The following is a 19,123-nucleotide window of genomic DNA, read 5'->3' as shown; positions in this document are numbered from 1 at the left end:
AGCGAAACATTGAGATATGGCATTACTCCTACCCTCTTAGGACCTCCCCATAAGTTATTTGTGGAAGAAGTATTTTCCCTTAGCAAACCCCAGATGTTCCTCATTTGTTGCTATTGGTTGGATACTTAAGCTCCTGATAGTTCAGAAACTGCTAGTCAAATTTATTTGTAAACTGAGTCAATCCATTATTAGAGAGTCCAATGGTTTTTGAAAAGGGAATTATATACATGGTAATATACTTGGTAACATTTATTGAGTGCAAATAAATACCAATACTATTATTATTATTGACTACTTATTATATATATACTAGGCAATGTGCTAAGTGTTTCACATGCACTGTCTCAGACAAACCCATGAGAAACGGAGACACTATGAGTATCTCCATTTGATAGATGGGAGAACTGAGACTTGGGGAGATTAACAGTCTTGTCCTAGATCATGTAAGTAGCAAGAGGTAGAGCCAGGATTTCAACCCAGGCAATGTGACCCTTGAGCCACTGCTATTAATCATTTTGTTCCTTTCACACATTCATACATTATAAAAATGATGTTTATTGAATGCTTGAGATACGCCCAGCATAGGGCTAAGTGCTTTACAGGAATAATCTTGTTTGTGTTCATTATAAGCCTCTGGGGTAGGTCTTTTTATCCTCATTTTGCAAATATGGAAGCTTAGAGAGGTTAAGTGACTTGCCCAAGGTCACACAGCTGGTAAGGGGAAGATCCAAGATTCGAATCTACTCAGCCTGGCTCAGCCAAAACTACCACACTCTGAGAATATAAATTACTGATTTCTACCATATGCCTGGTACTATGCTAGGCCCAAGTGGATACGAAGATGAAAAACAAATTGTTCCAATCTTTGAGAAACTCTAGATACATAGATCTGCAGCAAATATACACATGAATAGAAGAAAGGGAAAAAGCCATAGGAATAAGTAATATTTAAGTCTAACATTAGCCAAAAGGATCCATGTAATGTTTCATAAATCATACATTCTTACAAATCCAATTAAAGTGATTGAGTACATTTTATAAATATGGCTGAATTTTAATACATCAAGCTAATAATTGAAGGGAACAACCAAAGTAGGCCACTCTCAGCACATCTCCAGGTATTAGGGCAGAAGGAGGTGCCACTAATACCCTAGGGACTACCCTGTTATGGGAGATCACAAGCTTTCGGGATCTGCAGGTGAGGCACCTGGGTTTCGGGGAGATAAATGGATCATGCACATACCAAACCACAGTTTAAGAACTATGTATGTGCATGTTAGTCATCTACCTATGCTTTGCTTATTTTAAAGCCCTAAGCCCCAGATGATGGCAGTTTCCCCAAGAAGAATAGTGTGGAGGGTGGGGAACTCTCTACTTCCTTTAGATGACCCCAGCTTGAAACATCTGCCTGTCCCAGGTACCTCAGAGTCTGACACTTTGTGGGATCCATTGGGAGGGCATGCAGTTTTGAGCTGTTTTTATAGGACCAGAATTTTCTTTGGTTTTATCTACTCAATTTCATCTGTTGTCTCTGTGATCAGTAAGGACAGTTGGCCAGGGTGAGGTGTATGGTCCCTGGCCCCGGAGCCCAGTGAATCTGGCAGGAACACATGGGATTGAACCTGTGACTGGTGCTTCATCTATCACAAAAGCCCCATGTCTCCCACGTAGAGTTATCTGGCCCTGATTATGTATCCACTTGTCTCCTGCATCATCCCTTGCTTTTCATTCCCACTGCTACCATCAGGCCGGTGCAAGCCACTGGATGTGGCCTGCTGCTGACAATAGACCCATCATCCATCTCCCCTCCATCAGTGCTCAGGCCTTCATTCACTCAACAAATATTTGTTGTATATCTACCTATTATGTGCCAGGGAGGGAAATGTTCTAGGAACATGGGCTATCTCAGTAACAAAACTCACAGATACCCCTGTCTAGAAGGAACTTAGCTTCTAGTTAGGGCAGACAGGCAATGAGCAATAAGTAATATAAATACATAAGTTATAGAGTAGAATGTGCCAAGTTCTGTGGGGGCAAAAACAATAAGATTTGTAGGATGGAGAGGGCTGTAGGGGGTTGGGTTGCCCTTTTAAATTCTGTAAAGCAGTTCAGCCTTACTGAGAAGGTAATTTTGGAGCAAAGATTTGAAAGAGGTGGAGAGTTAGGCATGGCCTGTATCTGGAAGAGGCATATTCCTGATGGAGAGAACAACCAGTGCAAATGCCCCAAGGAGGCAGCATGCCTGGCATGCCTAAGGTCAGTGCACATGGAGGTACACCAGGAGGTTGGTGCACATGGAGGTATACCAGGAGGCCAGAGCACGTGAAGGTGCACCAGGAGGCCAGTGTACTTGGGCATCCTGGGCCAGGGCAGAGTCATAACGGAGGTCAGAGAAGTAACAGAGGCTTGACCATGGAGAACCTTGTAGGCCATTGTAAGGACTTTGTTTACTTTGAAGGAAATGTGGATTTTGAGAACAGAAAGTGGCATGATCTGACTGACATTTTAGAAGGGTCACCCTGGCTGCTTTGTTGAGAATGGACAGTAGGGGCCAGAGTAGGCACAGTGAGACTAGTTATGGTATGGCAGTTCTTCCCCTGGATGAACTGGCTGGTAGCAGTGGAGGTGATGAGAAGTGGTGGGTTCTGGTGCTATTCTGAAGGTATTCCTGACACACTGGATATGGAATGGGAAAGAGATCAGTAAAGGAGGACGTAGCATTTTGGGCCTGAGCCACTGAAAGTGTGGAATTGACCTCAACTGAGATGCAGAAGGCATGGTTCAAGCAGGTTTTGGGGAAACAGCAGGAGCTGTGTTTTGGACACATTGAGTTTGAGGTGCCTATCACGTATCAAAGTGGAGGTGTCAAGCAGGCAATTAGATGTAGGAATCTCAAGTTCAAGAGAGAGCTGTGATCTGGAGATGTACGTTTGGAAGACCTGGGCATGTGAAAGGTGTTGACAGCCATGAACAAACCTCCTCAGTTATGGCCCTGGGTGCATCACTCTCCCTCTCAGAACCTCATAGAACACCCATTCCTTCCTGAATCATGTCCAGATGTCCATCTCTATGAGCAGGGCCTCCCATGTCATCAGACAGCCAGCTTCCTTTCCTGTCTCACTCCTGCTGTTCTCTATTCATGCCGCCTAGATCCAGGTCCAGCTGTAGTTGGGAAACCCAAGGCCTCATGCCTTCCTGCCTCCTTTATGGCTGTGTTTAGGGCATTTCTGTTCCTCTCTCTTCTTCCCCGTTTCACGTTGCTCAAATTACACTTCCCTTTCAAGGCCCAGTTTAACTGACCTTCCTTCACATGAATCTTTCTCCATCCCCTCCCGAATAACCCTCGAGAAAGCATTTTTGCCTTCCCTGAACTTCTCCAGCAATCTGCACCTCTCAGGCTGTGCATAGCACCTTATGCATGCTCTTATCATTAGGGCTGTTGGGACTTAATCTCAGGGCTTTACTGCAAGTTGCTGCTGAACAGAAGTTCTCTGATTTGCCTCAGAATAGCCAATAATATAGAGCACAGTGCCTGGTAGAGGGCATGTACACTGTCAATGTTTGTTTCAACAAATGAATCTTTGGAGGACACAGACTTGGCAAGACAAGACCCCTGTAAACCTTGTGGGATGAGATCTCAGGGGTGAATAAATATAAATTGAAGATGATTTTTACTGCTTTAGAGGCAATTTCTTCCCATTTAAGGAGCCTTAAATGGTACAAATACATACCAGAACCTGATAAAAGTGTATGCAGTAGCCTTTTTTTCTCCTATAAGGACGAAAAGTACTATTGCAAGGGGTTTTAAAATAGACTCAATGTAGTCCCTAAATTGAAAATGCCAACAAGTATACTCATATAGTGAGTATGATGGTGATAAGTGCTGGGGAGAAAAATTAATCTAAGGGGATAGGAAGTGTGTGGGTGGGGAACTTGGCATTTTTTCTTAGGGTGATTGAAGAGGGTCTCCATGAGAAGACACCAGCTGAGACCTGAAAGAGGCAGGGGAACAAGGCTGGTAGGTTCTGGTAAGAGGAGATGGGGAGTGCAATGGTCCTAAGGCAGGAGTGTGTCTAGAGTATTCTAGAATAGCAACCAGAACAGTGTGCCTGGAACAGAGTAGGAGTAGTAACTAAGACTGGAGGGGTGAGGAGAGTGAGGTGGCCAAGGAGCAGAGAACCTTATGGGTCATCAGAAGGACTTTGGATTCTACTCTGATTGAGATGTAGAATCAATGGAGGGTTAATGCACTGGATGATGTTACCGAGAGGTTTCCGTGTTCTTCACGTATTTTTTAAATGTATTAGCAACTTTAATAAATTATGAGAAAGTGCATTATGTCAGACTCCCAATCACTAAATATTGCTGATCTCATACAGATCTCCACTTAGCACTGCCCTTGTGATCAGGATGCAGGCCAGAGGCTGGCAGAGCGTGAAAGGCTTGAATACAAGAGGCCCAGATGGGGGGCCCACCGTATCTCCAGCACATCAGCCCCCAAACCTTTCCTGCTCTCCTCCTTGAAAGGAGATAGGTGGCTATCCTCTCAGCCTCCACCTCAGCCTTAAAATCCAAAGAACTAGAAATGGATCAGGCTGTCTCTGCTACCACCTCTTGGAGCAGTGCTGTGGGAATAAAGCCATCCATCAAAGGCTGTTTAAGCAACATGCTGTGGATGCTTCTCTAAGAGCAGCAAGAGGAGGAAAAGGTCTTTGTGACAGAGCATGGAGAAGTCCTGGTCAAACTCCTGCCAACCCAATTTACGCCTTACAATATCAAGTAATTCTCAAATCTCATTTCCCCCAGTTTCACCCTTCTGTTCAATAAGATTTTTCTTTTTTTAAATTTGATGAGTATCCCACAAAGAGAACATTGGTTGATTAGAACATGAATTTCTCCTGCTCTACCCTCTGTGAAGGGGCTGGGCCTAATAATGTGTGGTGAGAGAGCTGGAGGGCAGCTGGAGGTGTGGAAAAGGAGGACAGCAGAGAAAACCACTGAAAATTTGCTTCAGAATAATCAAATTGACAGCTCAGTTTCTATTTTCAGGATTTAAAGTGAACACATTGGATCTACCTTTAGCCTGGCAAATGTTAGGATGCTAAGAGCCATCATACCTTTAGAACTTAGGGTATACCACTAGGAGCCTCCATTTTCATTTCATGGTCCTGAGATATTGGGGCACTTACTTCCCTTTGGCATATACACATGCAATTCCTTCTAAGAATTTTCTGGAATTTATTTCACTCTGAAATTCTCAGTGTTGCACTCTGTGGAGCATTGCTATGTCAGTAGAGGGGAGTTTTTGCCAGGGGAACGTGGATGTGTGTGCCACCAAACACTGCTTGTAGACTAAATCACTGTTTAGTCTATTGTGTCTTGCAAATATATGTATTGCAGTCTCCAAGGTTATAAAATGCTGTTGTCAGGAATAAAATACAGATCCAAACACACAATAGTTAATTGAATTCACAAAAACTTTTGTAAAGTTTGTTCATAAAATTTTCATAGAATTCATAAAAAAAGAAAAGAAAAATGAAAAAATAAAAAATGAAAATGTTCATAGAATTTATAAAAACCTGTGAAGTTTTGTTGTTGAATTCACAAAAAAAGTTTGTAAAGTTTTGTAAGTTTGTTTCGTAAAGTGCGTTCTCAATCAACAGATAGTAAAAACATAATTAGTAGTATAGGGGTTCAGAGAAAATTTTTTGATGTTAAAAAAGGAATTTTAATTCTTCAAAAACCTCTAAGTAGTAAATGATAAATAATAAATGAATGTAAGTTGTGGGCTACTGCCATTTCAATTGAAACTCAACAGCTGTTGTTAGAGCAAACTAGGAGTCAATGAGACCAATGTAAAGAGGAAGCATTTCGAGGTCTCCTGGGTCTCTGACACCCACCTTTACAGGCTCATGTCTTGGAGATATTTCTTACTTTTTATGGTCCAGGGCTTTTACAAAAAAAGTAACCCTGAAATCATTAAAACTTCGGAGTGCAGTAATTTGTTAATCACTTTGCTCAGGCCAAAGAAAATAGTAGAAAGAGAATAGTAACTATCACGAAAAAAAATGTGAAATTAGGCAAAGAACCTAGAAAAGAGGTGAAGTGGTAGAAGTGCTGCAAGTAAAAGAGAAACTTACTTCTTTTTATCAGGAGAGGACGTTACATGTCAAATACTTTTCTGCATCAATTGAAATGATGTGTTTTTACCCCTTCATTCTATTAAAGTGGCTTATTATATTGATTGTTTTTCCCATGTTTGGAAGCGCTTTGTCAAAGGCTGGACAAGTTTGTGACTCGTGCACCTGTACTTTTCTTCTATGAACCAATTTTTTCAAGTTATTGCCTAGGCTGGCTCATTTCTAGATAGTTCTCAGGTGCCATGGAGAGTTGAATATTAAAAACTTTTCAATGTTTCAACTCAACACTAAGAGCTACTTCTTGGTCATAGTTAGTTGGTTTCATTCAAATTAATACCAGGGGTAGAAGCTCTTTTCCTTACTTGGAAGAAATAGCAAGATCAAAACTGGGACAAAGAAGAATTATCTGAACAATTAAATGAACAGATGATGCAAAGGGAGGAATATTGGTGCTTGGAAGTCCACTAGGAGAGATTTAAGGTGTGGGGGCCTGGGGAGGCACTATGGGCAGAGGACAGTTAGATGCTAACCCATCACTAGCCTCTTAGCCATATTTCAGCGCATGCTTGATTCAGCCAGCTTCAGTTACCTCGGAAGCAAACGAGGGCTTCTGCATGACCAGCATCATCCACATACGTTAAAAAAAAACATTCTACAAAAAAAAGCTATTTCAAGAGATTGATTAACACCTTTTCCAAGTAATACAATTGCGGTTTGCTATTTTTGCATTTCTGAGATCTTTTCCCTTCCTTTTAACTAAAAAATGTAATCCCATAAAGCATAGCTAGAAAGTAAAGCTTAAGTATGTAGCTGGCTTGTTCTTCTTAAATTTAATTGTAAACATTATTTAAAAATTTGGGAAATATAGGGGGAATCTTAAGGGCACCACCCTATCATAATTATTACTATGTTTGAGGACTCCATTTAGATGTTTTGCGTATTTTTGTATAGTTATAATCTTGGTGAACAAATCATTTTATCTCCTGATTATTCTCACGGAACCTGTTATCAGCTTGTTGCTCTCTGCTGCTGTGGAGTGCTGTTTCTGTGCTTGCATTGTACTCTGCTGAAAGGCTGCTCCACAGTTAAGTCAACTGTTTCTCTCATTTTGACTCTTTACAGTTTTGTACTTTCATAAATAATTTTGCAACAATAAGCATTTTCACACACATGATTCCCCCCTGCACCCCCCCCCCCCGTTTTTATTTCCTCAGTTTAAGTGGAATTATTGGATTAAAGAGTATGGATTTTTGCATGGCTCTTAAATGTATCTTGAAGCAGCGTATTTTTAAGTGTAATCTTATCTGAGCACTCAGCGTATCTAGATGTTTTTCTCAAGAACTAATTATATTACACTGATTTTTATCACACAATGAGCACATGTTTTTCTTTTTGCCTTAACTGCCAGGAAACTCAGAGCTAAAGTTCAAATCCAATAATGAGTTCATCTCAGGTGACCCGTAATATGTTTCTCATTTCCTTTGGATTGATACTCTACTTTGTTGTCCCTTTTAAAAACAATGAGGCTGAATTTTGAAGGTTCCCTCAAATTCCTTTTAGAAACAGGTGGGTTATAAAACTCACTCACATATGCACACAAACTTACGTACAAACGTGTATTAATTGTATCTAACATAAAACTCCTCCATGTAATTAGCATTGTAAAATCAAAATTCTGGGATCTGGAATCTATGAGACGATCCAGTGCAAACTCCTCCTTTTATGATAGAAACACTGGGCTGAAGAGAGAACATGACTTCTTTATTTGGGGTTAGAGCCAGGACTAACTAGAACCCAGCCTTTTCATGCCCAGTCCGAAGTGGGAACAAAGCATGAGGAGCCGATTATTTGCTATACCTTACACCTTGGCATTTCTGCCAGGGGCTTGGTAATGAAGCATCTCTCTCAGTGACACCTTTCATCTCTCTCTGTTCTTTGATTTCACGTTGCCACCATGCTCTGTGAGGCACACTTTGTTTCACTCCAAGAGCACAGATTCTGCCCACTCTAGCCCCTCTCACGCACTTTTGCTGTACTCGTTTGCCAGGGCTGCCTTAACAAAGTACCACAGACGAGGAGGCTTAAACGGCAGTCACTTACTGTCTCACAGTTCTGGAGGCTTTAAGTCTGAAATGCAGGTGTTGGCAGGGCCACACGCTGAAGGCTCTAGGGGAGAACCTATTCGGGCCCTCTCCTTGGCTTGCAGATGGCTGTCTTCTCCCTGTGTCTCTCTGCATTGTCTTCCCTCCATGCATATCTGTGTCCGAATTTCCCCTCTTCATAAGAACACCAGTCATATTGGGTTAGGGCCCACCCTAATGACCTTGCTTTAGCTCTATCCCCTCTGTAAGGACTCTGTCTCCAAATAAGGCCACATTCTGAGATACTCAGGGTTTGGACTTCAACGTATAAATTTTAGGGGGATATAATTCAACCTCTAATAGTTGCAAAGGTCATTTTTCTAAGTTTTCATCTCCTTATTCAAAATCTTTCATTGTCCTGACTTACCAAATTAAGTCCAAATTCCTCATTTTGGTGTTCAAGTTCTCCTACAACCCTGTTTCAGTGTATCATTGTTATGTCCCATATTGCTCTACACTGCAGTCCAGCTGCATCACTCTCAGATTCCAAACATCCCACACTTTCCTGCCTCCACGCGCATGCTCATGTGGCTCTTTCTGCCCTCTTCCTCCACCTCCACAGGCCCATCTCAGGTGCCCTTTCCTCCACTGCATCTTCCTAGTCCCATTCAGATATGTCTCCTCCTCCCTCAGGGCTTTGTTTTGAGTACCTTGCTGGCAGTTAAGTATTATGATCATTGTATTACAATCACTTGTGTGTTCCCTCCTGCTAGCCTATATCATCTTTAAGGGTAGATATTTAGTCATCCTTGTATCCCTCCCAGTGTCTTTTTCTTTTCCAACTTCCGCTAAAGTGGTTGCTGGTATCTTTTACAAACACATAGCAGGTAAAAGAGATATTTTGCTATAGAGAGCAATAGTAACATGTCAGGGTCATCTAAGACAGCTCTTGTAATAACAGTGAGCAGACTAAGCGTGATGTATGTTAAAAGACAGTGGAATAAATAAAATAAGCATTGGATAAAGTTTAAGATTGCAAGTATGTGGGCATGGCCAGTGTTGAATGGGAGATAATTATTTTTACTAGGAAGTTCCCTTTGTCATCATTATTTTCCCCTCCCAACAGAAAATTCCATGAAGTTCATTTCTAAAGAAAAGTAAATATCCAGATGGTCAAAGGAATGACCTTTCTCTAAACGGAGGGAATGGATTTTTTATCCAGCCAAATGTTTGAAATTCTTCCACCAGCATGCATAATGAGAGAGATGTGTTAATTACCCTTACATGACAGCTGGTAGGACTTCCTAGATAACTCTAAGAGGAGTATTGATCTGGAATTATTGTAAGTGACTGTACCATGATGATATAAAAGGAAGGCCCTCACAACAGTTTTTGAATGGGCAGGTCAATGCACAGGTTCTCTATGAACTGGGGCCTGCAAGCCTTATGGCAGCTGGCCAATGCTTGTCAGGCAACAAAAGCACCAGCGTAGCTGTTTGCATCACATTTTAATGAGTGGCACAGGGAAAAATCCCAAAGATGTAATCCCTATTATTATAATAGCTCTATGGCTCAAAATGGGTTGTTATCAAGGGGAAAGACAATTCCAGAAAGTGAAGATGAGATTTTCTTTTTTACCCCCTACAGCTGTGAATCAGCAGTCTCCACATCAATGACTCTTATTTAAGAGTATTGAGTGCACAGCTCTTGACTCAGCATTGTGGACATTTTGAAGAGAAAGCAGAAAATATGATCCATGCCCTAAAGGAGTCACTGTCTTGGCATTGAGTGGAAAATAATTTAATTCTCTAAAGTCTTTTACAGATCCAAGATTTTATGAATCTATGATCAAGAAAGAGAATTATTTTATCATTAAACAGCAAAAATGTCATGAATAATCTTTTGTCTAAAAAGCAATTCATATTCCCTGACTAATATAATTTGCCATACTGCTTCTGCATTAAATTCTTCAGTTTTTATATCACAAATCTGCACAAAAGAGCTTTTAGATTTATTTTCCCTTTCCTGTTGCTGGCTAAATATATATACATATATTTTTACCTGGAGTCACATGAAATATGGGATTGACTTCTCTGAAATTCAATATTATTGCATGTCAGCTTCCAAAGTAAGCACTTTGTTGTTCATTCATACATTTCTGGAAAAACTATCTGGTTCTGGTTTAGTCTAGGGAAAATACATTCAAGGTTTTTTTTCCTTAAAATGTGTAGAAGAAAAATATACATCTCTTTTAAGCAACTGGAATCAATTTAAGGTTTTGGCACACACAATGGAAAAATCAATGAAAGTTAAAAGTTGAAAGGCAAAGTTTGCCTCTACAAGTGTCACTAAATTTGTGTCCACTAAGAAAAATAAAAGGAGAATCTTTGACAACTAGCTAGAATGGTAGGTCAAATAATCAATCAATACGGTTTTACAAAAGATATACTATATACTGGAGGATGGAAGGTGAACCCATAAGATTTAGGCTTCCTTTCTGTCCCTTAAGAGTTTTCCATTTAACTAGGGAGATAATAGGAACATGTACAGAACAATAATGAATAAGACGCTATGCTGATAAGAATCAAGAGTCTAAAGGGCTAGGTATGCCGGAGCCTCCCTTCAAATTCCAGAAATTCTGTTGAGAACTCATCCAAACTAGACAAGAACTTATAGTCCTTGAACCTTTTTCTTGTTGCTTGGCAACCAACTCAGGCTCTACTGAGCCCCAGGAGACCAATATCCAAAGGCTCTCTGCTTCCCATGCATGTTTTTTCACATGGAAAATGAGCTAATAAGTAGGACACCTATTTTTCTCCCTTCCTTTCTGGTGCTGGGAATCCCTTCAGGTTTTTCTAGAAGCATTTGCTGTTTTGTCCTTTGCTCAGAGGGAGCAAGTTAAATGAGGATCACCGAGGGATGAGTTTCCTATTTATGTCCTGGGCATTCACACTGGTGGCCCAGGGCTAGCCTCTCAATAGTGTCAATGAATCATTGCAATGTAATGTAATATGTGTCATTTAAGTTAAAGTGGTGGCAGCAAGAGGCCATCGTCAGTTTAGTCTCAGATGATAATTAAATGCTCCATAAATATGGGTCTTGAAGGAAGGGAAAGAAAGGAGTGGTATTGGGTGAGAAAGTGAGTACCCAACATTTGTCAAATACCGCTGAGAGGTCAAGTAAAATTAAGAATTGCCAAAATGATCATCAAATATGGCAAATAAATTAAATAGTTATTGGTGATCTCATCAAGGGTAGTTCTGGTGAGTGCTGGAAACAAAAATCAGATTGCAATGCAGGGAACAAGGGTTGGCAAGTGATGAGAATTAAGGTTGGACAATTCTTTCATCTGAAATATCGTAGTAAATTAGGTCCTTCTGGTCAGAGGTGTTGGAGGAAGAGGTGATAAAATGATGTTTAATGTTATAGAAAATTTCTCTGTTTTTCCACCTTCCTCTGTGTAAGCAGACAAAAGAGAAGATGCGCACACTAGCAGTAGAAGGTGTTCAGCCAGGGTGCTAACAGTCTCAGCATGCATCCACGCTTGGGGCAGAGAAATCCCTGCTGGAATTCTGTTTCGTTTTCCCTGAATGAGAGTGTGAGTGTGTGTGTGTGTGTGTGTGTGTGTGTGTGTGTGTAAATGAATGCATTTGTTCCATTTCTTTCCTATCCCTTCTTCTCCTCCCCTCTTGTTCAGTTCCTCTTAGAAATGTTAATTATTGTGTGGGTAACTTCTGTCAAATGTCTTGAACTTTTCATGAGAAACCCACCATAAGAATCTGACAAAAAATACAGAAAGCCTGCAAATATATGATTTGGGATTTTGAAGTAATGATTTAGTCTTTTAATTAGTTAACCTAAATTTTTATTGAACTAATATTAACAGAGCATTGGGGACTAATCAGTTTCCTGATTTGCTCATTTTGCCTGATACATGTGTAAGTCTAAGATTTCACTCTTATTTCCAAGTAGTAGATTGTAATTAGCTAAGAAGGAATTCTCTTATTATAATAATTTCTTAATTATGCATAGGGAGAGTATAAAGAAAATTTGAGAATCATAGTAATTCATCTAAAAACACACTTTAAGCATTAGTTTTAAACTCAATGGAAGAATTTAACCAGAACTCCTGATAAGAAGTCAAGGAAGGAAGCTAACAGGAATTTTACCTTTTTAAAATTTCTGTGAAGGTGATAATGAGCAGTTACTTGCTTAAGGGTGGGCTGGCAATTAAAGAAGGAAGAATATGGGCAGAAAGCCCAATAGAACACGGAAGAGTGATTTTCAGCGTTTTTTTTTTAAGCAGCAGAGTTCCAATGAGACCTTATGTGGAAAACCAATATATAAATCAGATATAAGGCAGAAAAGCCAAATAGAGCTTCTCTAAATTAAGCAGAGCTGGAATCCCTCCCACTTTTTTTCTCCTCAGGCGTTGTCCTGGAGGTAACAACGTAGAGCTCATTATTTTAATTTTATATAGTGATGCACTGTATTTGTAAGCATTTAGTTGTTTGCAAAGCATGCCACTTTCATCTTATCACTTGATTTTTATGAAAATTCTATGACCTAAGCAGACTAGATATTGGCATTATTATCACTATTTTGAAAATTACTTGCTTAAGCTCATCTACCTTATCAATGTTAGGTCTGCGATCCGAAACCAGGTCTTCAGAGATCTTATACTTTGGTATACTGCAAAATCCTTCACTGGTCAGATCATTATACTCCTGGTCCAGGTCAGGGTATACTAGAGAATTTGGATAACTTGCCAAAGGACATGAGCAAATATCATTAAATTAAAATGTAAAATTTAAATAAATCTGTTTTTATATTTTTGACCTATTTACAAAGGTACATACATTTTTGAATATAAATTTTTAACTCATAGTTGGTACAGGCAATGATCAAATAAACACCTCCTACTTAGCTCCACTAGGTCGCTCCCTACAAAGTTTAGGAGGATAAAGCACAGTAGATGACAAAGCTTTCCTCCCTGAATAATATAGAACAGTGTTTTCTAAATATGACTTTCCAACAGAACGAATCAGAGAACTTTTTAAAAATGCAAATTCCTGCCACCTTAATTGAAAAAATAAACCAGTATGTCTGGATTGGAGCCATTCTTCAGAGGTGGGGGTAGGTTTGTGAAACATAAAAAATCATACAGTGGACTCAACTTCCCCCGTTGCTTCCAGGGAGTGGGCTATAAGTTTTGGGAGAGGGCTTTTCAGGCCACAACAGTATCATTTATTCAATTATAGCATTAAATTATATCCCAGTGACCCAAAAGAATCAGTGCATATCCAATTATGCCTAATTTATACCCTGGGATGTGCTGGTTCTGGCTCAGTGTAAAATCCTGGTAGAATCGCAATTTAACAAGCTTGACAGGACATCAAAATTGCTGTGTTGTTTCCAAACCTCATTAAATGGAAGCCTACACTTTCCTATAATGTTTAGAGGGAGTATACACTATTATTATTTTTCTATTTGTTTATGTAAGGCAAATGTTCAGCAAATACTTTATTGGAAAACAATAACCAGTTAGCGGGAGCTGCTGTGAAAACACGCATTTTGCTACCCAAAGCCATGGTGCCTGAGCGAGCAAATACTTCATTGTCCTTTGTGGTAACAGCATTTAATGGAACGTAATATGTTCTTAATAAATTTGACATGATTCAAAATATCACATTAGTAGCCTGGGCAGGTTAGAATGAACTGACAGCTGACTGGCTAAGATTGCCTGGATCCGGAACCTTCTCTAGATGACCTCCATGTTGAGAGTCTCTGATCACAGCACACTCTTATTTTCCCCTCTGGTGCTGTCCCTTTTTCATCCCTTTTGCTGGTGCCTATGGTTTCTGCTGGCCCCTATTTGTGGGCAACCCCCATACCCAGCCCCCAGGACCCTTCTCTTCTGCTTTTATTTGTTTTCCCTTGAGTGGCTGGCATCGGCCTCATGACTTATGCTGCCCAAATCACCATTGCCAGCTCCAGTCTCCAGATACTCAAGAAGCTGTTACCCAAATAGACTCCTGGCACCTCACCCCCAACAAACTTATCATCCCCCTACCCACTCATGATTTTCTCCCCAGAAATTTCCCTATTCTTGGGAATGGTATTGAAATTTCTCCCCATGCCTGAGGCTCAAGCTTGAAGCCATGTTTGAAGCAGTGCAATGAGGTGCCAAAGACACCAGATTGGGAGTCTCACACAGCCGGGTTCGAATACCTGCTCTGCCACTTGGTAGCTGTAGAGTTACTTGAAATCCCTGGACCTGTCTCCACAGCCAGAAATTGGCAAAATAGGACCTTTCTCATGAAGGTATTGTGGAGATTGATGACATAACCACTGACATATGCTGGGCACGAAGGGTGTTCTCTAAGTGTCTTGTCCCTCTTGTCTTCATTTTCCTTTTTACTCTCAGCCTGCCAACCTTTCTAGCCCTTCGCTTCCTTTCTATTCTATTCCTGGAGCCAACAGAGTCTGCACCCTTATAAAATATGGACTCCACACCAGCCTCCCGGACTCCACACCAGGAGTCTTCACTCTAGTGACTTATTTGTGCCTGTTGTATTTGGATTGAAATTCTCACAATCAAACTCAGCTCTGCCACATACCAGTGATAGGAAAAATGAAACTCTCTAAGCTTCAGTTGCTACATCCACACAATGGGCACAACCTCATAGAGTTGGTTGTGAGGATTAAGTGAAATAATGCTTTTAAAGAGCTTGGCGTAGTGCTGGCCATATATTAATACTCTATCATAGTAGTGAGACACAGTCTCTTTTACACTTGAAATTAGTTTTACATACCAGATTACACATCGTGAACTTCACTTTTATCCTATCCTATCATTCTCCTGCTCAGCGAACTTCCAGGCTTTCCCCACACCCCACAACCAAAATAGCTTTAGGAGAAAGTATGAACTACTCCATTTGGCATTCAGGTCCTCCATAACACAGGATAATCTTGCCACATCTTTCTAGTTGATTGGGATTCTTTTCCTCCCATTTGACTGATCAGAATAATAAGGCACTTCTAGAGGAAAGCTCTTTACACAGCATTTGGAAATTGTCCACGGCTTGGGTCAGAGAATGGAAGAAGGAGAAAAAGCCTAGGAAGAGAACTTCTGCTTAGGCTTTCCAGATGAGACGGGCTTCATGAGGAAGGAGCAAATGAAGAAGGCTGCAGTACCAGGGAGAAATGGCTGAGCAATCTCCAAGGCCGAGGATATGCTGATGCACTACTGCAGAAATCGGGAGGTGTTTTAAAGGACGCAACTCTGAGAAAGCACTCCAATACAGTCACCCCATGAAGAACTGAGAAAAGGGCCAAACAGACAAAACCTGAGAAGAGCAGGCAGAGCTTACTACTCTCAAGCCCATGTAGGTCTGGGACAGGAAGACCCTGCCTACTCTCATTCCTGGAGACCACAAGTAACCTGGAACAATGCAGGACTCTCATCACCATTTACTACTGATGAATTAATACAGGCTGGGGGTGATTTCTACTAACTCAATCCCTTTTTAAAACTGGTTAAATTGTTAAATTGGGCCAGTGGAGCTGGATTGACTCCTGGAACTTCTTTCGCCCGGGGCTGGGGGAGAACTCAAAGCGAAGTGAAGCATGACGCAGCACTTCCAATAAGTAACTCAATCCTCTTGTACTGGAGCACTCAGACACAGGGTGACCTCAAACTCAAAGCATATGTAATGACATCCTGCCACTCAGCCTCCTCTCCTCCTTGTACCTCAACAGACCAGGCTCACCTCCATTCCATTGCCCCTGCTTTTCCTCCTGCCTGAAATGCTCTGAGACACAGTGAGGTGATTAGAAATTAGATCTAGATCTATCCAGAAAATACACACATTTGGACACAAATCCCATCTCTTCCACTTACTAGCTTTTGGATCCTGAATCATTAATATAAGCCCTCATTGCCTCAGTTTCCTTATCTGTAAAATTAGGGTTTCTACCTTAATGATATGTTGTAAAGATAAATGGAATAATGAATGCAAAAAATCTGGCACAGCACACAGCATGTAGCAGATAATCAATAAATGTTCACTCCGTCTCCCCCAATTGCATGTTAATGTTTTTATGTCTAGACAAATATCACAATGCCTGGGGGCCCAATTTCAGTCTCATCTCATTGAGGAATCTTTACTTAAACCTCCTTTCTCAGTCATCATTTACTATTCTGAAGTCCTTCTTATTTTAATGGCTTTACCACTGACTTGGGCATATCACTTGCCACTGTTACTTATCTGTTCAGACGTTGATGTCTTATTTGGCCAGTTAGACAGAACTTTCCCAAGGAGAAGGCTAGTGTCGATGAAAATTCTGTCTCATCACTCCAACTTCCTACTGTATCTAGCATTGATATAAATGCTCAGTATATTTGTGTGAGTTACAGAATAATTGAGAAAATCCCAGTGGATGGATAGAGGCAAGTGGCAACCTGTATTTTTATTAAAATTACAATCCAGTAGGTGCTGAGCATACAAATTTTTGAAGAATTTCAATGGTGGTTAGCATGGAGTGAGAGTCTAGTAAAGATATCAGTGGTGAAGAGTAAGAAGAAGAGAAAGGCAATACTGTAAGAGTTCTAAGAGGTCAGCTGGGAGGTCAAGTGGGCTTCATGGAGCTATTACCCACTCAGATTTAGACAGGAGATTAGGCAGCTGACCTCATTACCAGCTCCAAGGCAGTCATAATCTCTCCTACTCACATTAAGCAATTTGAAGAACACTGATAAAGCAAAGATTTCCTTTGATGTCATGCCCCATCCTCACTTTAGAGCAAAACTTCATGTTCCCTTCTGTTTTCTATTTGTGTTTGTGTTCTTCACATTGTGGAGGAGACAGCAGGCTGTCCACCAATATTTATTCCCTTTTACTTCCACCGTAATAATCTGTGGTTGGGTATGTGGTCATCTAGCCAGGGGCTGCATTTCCAATCCCCCTTGCTATAACGGGTGGATGTTTGGCCAAGTTTTCACCAATGGATTGTGAGTGGAAGTGATGAGTGCTCTCTCCAAATTGGGACCCTTGAGATAGTGAGTGGGCTTCTTCCATATTTTCTCCTTTTTCTGAAGGCTGGTTGGAACTTGGATGTAGTCGTGCCCTAGCCTTGACCATGCAGTTTCTAAGACTGCAAGGGTTAGAGAATCACACAGCTGTGATATGGAAGGAACTCCAGCCCTGAATGACTGGAACACCCAGCACATCCTATATGAGAGAGAAATAAGTTTCTTGTTCATTGGTCTATGTCATGTGGTTAAAAGTCATATGGTTGTTGGGTCTCTTGTTACAGCTTAGCTACTGCAACCTACTTGCAACATATAATATATATATATACACACACACAGATATATATAGAACATATACATTATAATACTATGTACAAATATAATATATATCATATGCAAATATAACATGTAACATATAATGTATTATAACATATATTATAATATAATGTGATATAATACATATATAATAGGTACATTATAATGTACCTATAGAAATATATCTCTTGGAATATATTTTGAATACATACAGATAATATTGTATAAAGTATTGCATCTAGCTGTTTTCCTACTAAATAATATGTTTTAGAGATTTTTCCAAGTCAGATGTCTATGTGTTTGATATAGATGATAGATAGACAGATAGATAGATTAATTCTACCTTATTTTTGAAATGTTGTATGCATTTCATAGTATCAATGATCCATAGCTTATTTGAACAATTCCCTCCCTGGATTACCTTATTGATTAATTTTGTGATGATTTTTACTTTTCACTATGAATAATACTACTGACACAAACACCCTTGTACAGCCTTTTTGTTCACATATATTAAGTACTTCTCTAGTATAAATATCTATAAATGGAATTGTTGAGTTGAATGCTATGAGCATTTAAGAATATAATTTATATGTCCAAATTGTCCTCCAAAAAGTCTAAGCCAATTTATATTTCCATAGCATATGAGAGTGCATAATTCCCTATAACACTGTCAATATTAGAAATCTTTAATTTTGCCCAGCTAATGGGAAAAATAGAGAGAAAATATTATTACAGAAATAATTAGAAAAATAACTAAAAAGATGAAAGTAGCTGGAATCTAGTATGATAAGCTACCAAAACCATCAATGATCACACTTTGTGAAACTCTGAGTCACTTGGACTATTCCAACAATCATAAAAATTGTCAGTCCTAATCCTGTAATCCCTAGCATCTCATTACTTTCCTTCTGCCTTTCTCCCAAACCAGCTAGGTTCACTACAAAGTATGCAATTCACTATGCTCTTATACAGTGAGATTACAGTCTGCCCACCCATGGTTGGTTACCATAATGACCTCAGGAAATTATGAGGATGAGCAGGAATGCATGGGTGAGTTTGTCATTATGTTTTAATAATGTAAATAAATTCTGATGAGGAGATTAAACTGTATCCCAATAGCTGAAGTTCCACCGCAGCTGCGGGGGACAGGCAACCCATTCTGCCTGTGTATTCCTCTAGTGGTTTTTCAGCATACACAGGAGGAATAAAACTTTCCCATTTCTCTTCCTCCTCCAATTATTTTTTAGGAAAGCTGATAATTGCCACTATCATAGGTATGTACTAAATATTCACCAGTACATGCTATTGGGCGAAATCCTTTAAACAAAACCTTACTGGTGAATTATAGACAGAAAAGTCTCTCTGGAATATGAGTAGGCTCGAGATAATCAGAGAATGATCATGCAGGAGGAAAGGCTGGACTAGTGTGGCATGGAAGGGAGAGCATGCATTGACTTGGGATCCCAAATCGTCCCAGTTTTTGTGTGATTTTGCATAAAATGTTGACTTGTGCTAAGGCTCAGTTTCCTTGTCTTTTAGAAGAGGCAAAT

At 40.1% G+C, this 19,123-nt stretch overlaps 1 protein-coding gene across 16 annotated transcripts in view; it reads right to left on the bottom strand.

Moving 5' to 3' along the window:
• Positions 1 to 19,123, bottom strand: part of MBNL2 (muscleblind like splicing regulator 2) — a 153,686-nt gene that overhangs the window by 64,350 nt on the left and 70,213 nt on the right. The gene's annotated exons all lie outside the window — the stretch shown is intronic.

This window comes from Equus caballus, chromosome 17, assembly GCF_041296265.1.
Source record: "Equus caballus isolate H_3958 breed thoroughbred chromosome 17, TB-T2T, whole genome shotgun sequence".
Taxonomy (NCBI): Eukaryota; Metazoa; Chordata; class Mammalia; order Perissodactyla; family Equidae; genus Equus; species Equus caballus.
This window is presented reverse-complemented; position numbering and strand designations above follow the sequence as displayed.